Genomic DNA, 5,734 nt, shown 5'->3' with positions numbered 1-5,734 from the left:
TCCCTCACCTCTTCTTCTTAAAGTTTGAGGTATATAAAAAAGCCTTTGAAATGTGGTGTATTCCTTGTACTAGTCAATCCATTTTTACTCTTAGAAAGCATACATGGATTTTTTTTAAAGTCATACAGTACAGTGGCTTTTGATATATTCACACAATTGTACAGTCATCATTATACTAATTCTAGCATGTTCCCTGAATCCTGGACAATATGTTTTCAACATTTGCATGTCTTCATAGAGACTTTTGCTGTTTGCTTTTGAAATTCCCGCTCCCAGTGGATGTCACTTATTGTGCTTTGAGCTTTTACTTACCTAATGACAAATCACATTGTGTCTTTTCATCTGTTCCGCCTTTCGAAGTCTGCTTACAGTTTCACGGTAGCCATGGTGGTGGCCAACACTGGCTTTCCTTTGGAACTTCCTACAAGCCTTTGCCCGGAGCAGAGCCGTGAGGGTCAGTGTGGCAATCGAATGAGTTCATTCCTCATACCCACTGGGTGCCCTTGAACAACCTGACCGTAAAGGAGAAGACAGAGATAAAGAAAGTGTGAAACTGGGGCGTGACTGCAATCCCAGCACTCGGGAGAAGGAGACAGGATGATCGGGAAACAAAAATCATCCTCGGCTTCATAGAGTTCGAAACCAGCCTCTGCCACATGAACCCCTGATTCAAACAAGTGAACAGCAACAGATGAGAAAACAGGATGGGAGGAATACATCAGTCTGAAAAGATGGAAGGGAATGAAAAAAAGAAGGAAGGGGGGAGGGAGGGAGGGCAGATAATATTCTGAGAGGATTCAAAGTATATATTGAATAATATTTTCAGCTATTGAAAATGTCCTGGCACTTTTACTAATAAATCTCCATTTTTTTTATATTTCTCCCCATGATTATTTTGGCAGAATCAGTAAGGAAATATTATTATTAATTATTATCATAATTATTGTTGTTGTTGTTGTTTGAGACAGGATCCTACTATGCATCCCTAGCTGACCTGGAACTGGATATATAGACCAGGCCAGTCTCAAACTCACAGTGCTCTGCCTGCCATCACTTCCTGAGTGCTGGGAATCAAAGGCACGGCCACTATACTTTACCAAAAAGGTATCATTTTAAAATTAATTCTTTTTCAGTTTTTAAATAAGAAAAAGAATTAAACAATCAAGAAGCAATTTCTTCCTCATGAAGGTAGTTGGAGCACAAAAGCCTAATTCTCCCATGTTCCTTTGAAACTCTACTTTCAAAGAAATTAAAACAATGGGGCAATTCTGGAAACCTCTTAGACACTCAACTCTGTGCTGCTACATTGTAGATCTAAGACATGCTTGTTAGACACTGCTTTGAAGAAGCAGGACTCATTCTTTGGAGCCTGAAATTCAGTACTTGCAAAAGAAAGACCCAAGAAGCAGGAGAAAGGAGTGTGCAGTGGACACTGACTGCGGGAGAGAGGGGTGTGCAGTGGACACTGACTGCGGGAGAGAGGGCTGTGCAGTGGACACTGACTGCGGGAGAGAGGGGTGTGCAGTGGACACTGACTGGGAGAGAGGGGTGTGCAGTGGACACTGACTGCGGGAGAGAGGGGTGTGCAGTGGACACTGACTGGGAGAGAGGGGTGTGCAGTGGACACTGACTGGGGGAGAGGGGTGTGCAGTGGACACTGACTGGTAGAGAGGAGTGTGCAGTGGACACTGACTGTTGGTGAGAGGGGTGTGCAGTGGACACTCACTGTGGGAGAGGGGTGTGCAGTGGACACTGACTGGGAGAGAGGGGTGTGCAGTGGGCACTGACTGCAAAAGAGAGGTGTGCAGTGGACACTCACTGAACAGTGGCAGGAAGGCTGGAGAGGTCAGAGCTACAGCAGTCAGGCAGGTGGGAAGAGGCACTTATTAACCCCTTGAGAAAGCACTGGCTACAAATCCCAGAGGGCCACAGTGTAGCCCCATCACAGTGCTAGGGCCGCTGGTAAAGCCGAGAAAGAAAGCGTCTAGCCCAGCTAAGCTTGGGTCACTCTTGACAGCTTTTCTAGGGCAGCTGCTCAGTAGAGGGTACCCCCACTGCTAGGACTGCCGCCTCCCTTAGACATCCAGTTGGATTTCCAGGCACACCCCCTCATTTGAAGAACTAGTTTCTTCTTTAGCCCTGAAGGAAATGCACAATGTTCCAAGTAGGTTTATTTATTTTTTAATTGTAAGAAACAGAGGCTTAATCGTCGCTGCTTGAGTCAGAGGGACCAAGAAGAATTACTGTAATTACTTTCTGAAGCATAATGGGAAACAGAAACCTTCTGGAAATGCAAGATCAGAAATCTCAGAATGGCCAGGCCTTACAAATACCAACGCAAAGGAAGCTGGGAAGACACAGCCCAGCACTGATGTGCAGAGAATCACCATCAGTCTGCAACACACTGCAACACCACTAAATACTACTGCAAATGAAATGGTAAAACCATTTTTAGTTTATAAAAAGAAATAAACATCATTCATAAGCTTAAAGAGTTTATTGGTCACAAAAAAATCATTTTGCAATACCACACGGTAGCTCACAGAGACTGAGACCTGCAGTACTTGGTAAAGCAGAAATGTGAATGCATTTCCTCATGTAGAAAACCTGCATCAGCTGCATTATCTGATGCAACAAAACTAGGAAAGAACAGCAGGCTACCTGTGCAAAAGGTGAAGAGGGAAAGAGAAGGTCACACTGTGATGATTGTTGGGACAAGCTGTAGTAACTGTGAAATTAAAAAAAAAAAAAAAAAGGTGCTTACTTTGAGCAAAACATAAAATGAAATTCCAGTGGGCTGGTGACATACTTAAAAGTGAAAAGTAAAGCCCTTCTGATTTTATTTCAGTAGAAGACCAACACGGGAGAATCTTTACATGATACGAAACCAGGCAAGCATTATCTGAGCAGAATGAATGAATGAAACAAAAAAGACTTTTAGATTTGAATGTCTGAAATAGTTAAATATCACAGAACGTCATAAATGAAATAATAAATGACACACGAGTAATATTTGTAATCCATTTGATAAACAAATTGTAGTTTTCTTAATATGTAAAGTGTACTATAAATGGAAAAGACACATTTCAACTGAAAATTGATCAAAGATCTGAAGAAATAACTCAAAATGAAGGGAAATAGATTATTAAGAATACAAATGAAAAAGTTCAACGTTACTAGCAATTAAAATACACTGAAATATAATTTTTTTCTCTATTCATTATGGAATGATTTTTTTTTAATTATTATCTGTGGAGCCGACAAAAATTTAGATCACTTGACACTCTCTTCTCTTGGTGCCAAAGTAATTGATTAATATATGATCAAAAACATTAGAAAAGCTAAGGCCTTACCTTCAACAGTTATTCATTTTGTAGGAACTTACCATAAGGAAATGACCAAAGTCCTTCACTAGAACGCACTAGTTCAAGGGCTTGATGATGATAGGGAATGTTTGTGACCATACTATAAACAGTGTGGAAACTGTACATTTCCTGGGATGACAAGAACAACAAAACTAAATCTAATGTGGTCTGGCGCAATGGCTCAGTAGCTAAGAGCACTTGCTGCTTTGGCAGAGGACCTGAGTCTGGTTCCCAGAGCTCACATGGTGGCTCAGAACCACTAGCTACTTCAGTTCTAATAGATCCAAAGCCCTCTGCTGGGCTCCACAGGTACCGACATACATGAATGTGGTGCACCTACCTACATGAAGGCAAAACACTCACATAGATAAAATAAAGATAAATAAACCTTTAAAAACCTGATAAAATCAATTAAATGATACATTCATGTGTTTTGAAAAAACAACAAAATACTAATAATGGCTACTACTATACTGTAGGATTTGGAGTGATTGCTTTTAATATATATTATCAGAGGAGATTAGGCTTGTTCAGGGAGGTGTGGCCATGGACCTGAACAAGACCCTTGAAATCAACTGAGTGAGGATCATAGGCGCTCACAGAGACTGAAGCAGCAGACACAAAGTCTGCACGGGTCTGCACCGGGTCCTCTGCATACACATTACAGCTTTCAGTTTAGTATTGGTGCGGGACTCCTGGGTGTGGATGAGTGGGTCTCTTGACTTTTGTGTCTTCTCTTAGGCTCTCTTCATTCTGTTGGTTTTCTTTGTCCAACTTTTGTGTGGCAGTTTTTTTGTTTTAGCTTATTATATTTTATGTTCTCACATTTGGGCATTATCTCTCAGAAGCCTATTGTTTTCTAATGAGAGACAGAAAGGGAGTGGATCTGGGTGGGAGGGGAGATGGGGAAGGACCGGAAGGGGAAACTGTAATCAGGATATATTGTATGAGAAAAGGGAAAAATAAGCAAAAACAAATATATATATATATATATATATATATTATCTTGGTCCAGGGATTGCCACAAAAGCTAAGCTGATGATTAGTTTAATCTTGGAAAGCAGGTAAAGATGAAAGGAAGAAACTGGCTTTGTCTAGTTGTTCTCTGACTTACACTCACATGCCTATATACACGTTTCTCTCTTTCTCTCACATATAAATAATAATAAATTAAAACGGAAACACACATTATCTTGAGCCAAATATAGCAGCACATGACTGTCATCATAGCCCTTGGAAGGCTGAGGTGGGAGGATCATGAGGCTAGCCTGAGCTACACAGAAAGTTTGAGGTTAGCCCGAGCAACATGGTATTTCATTTTTCTGTGTGTCTGTTTCTCCTTTGGTGTTCGCAGCTTCTTCTCCCAAGCAAACATTTCACATTGGTGGTCACAGGACATGTTACTGTGAGAAGGGCACACTTGACAGTCCTCCCCTGGAAACAGAGAAGGGATAACAGGTATGGAAGTGACCTTTAAGATTTTCATTTCAAACCCCTATTAGACTCACTGGGAGCTAACCCAGCCCTTCGATTTACACTATAGATAATTATATACCACACTTGCTCTTTTCCTTTAAGTATATGAGAGAAAAGAATGGTTATTTTAGGGCTCTGATCTCTTGCCAGTAACATACTGGCCATGCTTTTTCTAAATTGCCCAACTAGCTTATGTGTCATCAGGGCTGGCCTCTGTGGTATGCCTGCAGACCTCCACTAGAGAGAAGCAATGACCCAGCAGGACCTTGTGACTGCATCCTGAAACACACTGCTAATACCTATACAAAGCTCGATTCCCAGCCGTCGTTTTCAGATCCCAGCTATGTACACCTGGGCTACTAAAACCCACTCCTGTGAGCCACAGTGGTTTGAATGGGAATGGCCGCCGAAGCTCATATATTTGAATGTTTGATTCCCAGTTGGTAGACTGTCTAGGAAGGATTAGATGTGGCCTGTTGGAGGAGGTGTGTCACTGGTTGTGAGGGGAAAGGTTCCCCCCAATAACAAGTGTTGCAGCTCTGAGGGGAAAGGCTTCTCCAGTGGAGGTGTTATAGCTCTGAAGGGAAAGGGATCCAGGCAGTCAGAAACCGAGAAATATCACAAAATCACACCACGCTCACAACAAACCTTACACAAGACATTTATTGGGAAGAACACAGAAGGGTGGCCGTCTCTGCTAGGGTGAGCAGTGGCAGAGAAATGAACAGGAGGCAGGCTTTATACAGTGTTTCTAGGAGGCAGAGTTTTCCAGGGTGAAGATTTCCAGAGTGGGGATTGGTAGGATTTCAAGGCAAGCCCAGGGATTTGTGGGGTTTCAAGCTCGGGGGATTGGTATGCTTGGGGGCTCAGGGATTGGTAAATTTGGGGGTTCA

Source organism: Onychomys torridus, chromosome 11 (assembly GCF_903995425.1).
Source record: "Onychomys torridus chromosome 11, mOncTor1.1, whole genome shotgun sequence".
In the NCBI taxonomy this organism is placed as follows: Eukaryota; Metazoa; Chordata; class Mammalia; order Rodentia; family Cricetidae; genus Onychomys; species Onychomys torridus.
This window is presented reverse-complemented; position numbering follows the sequence as displayed.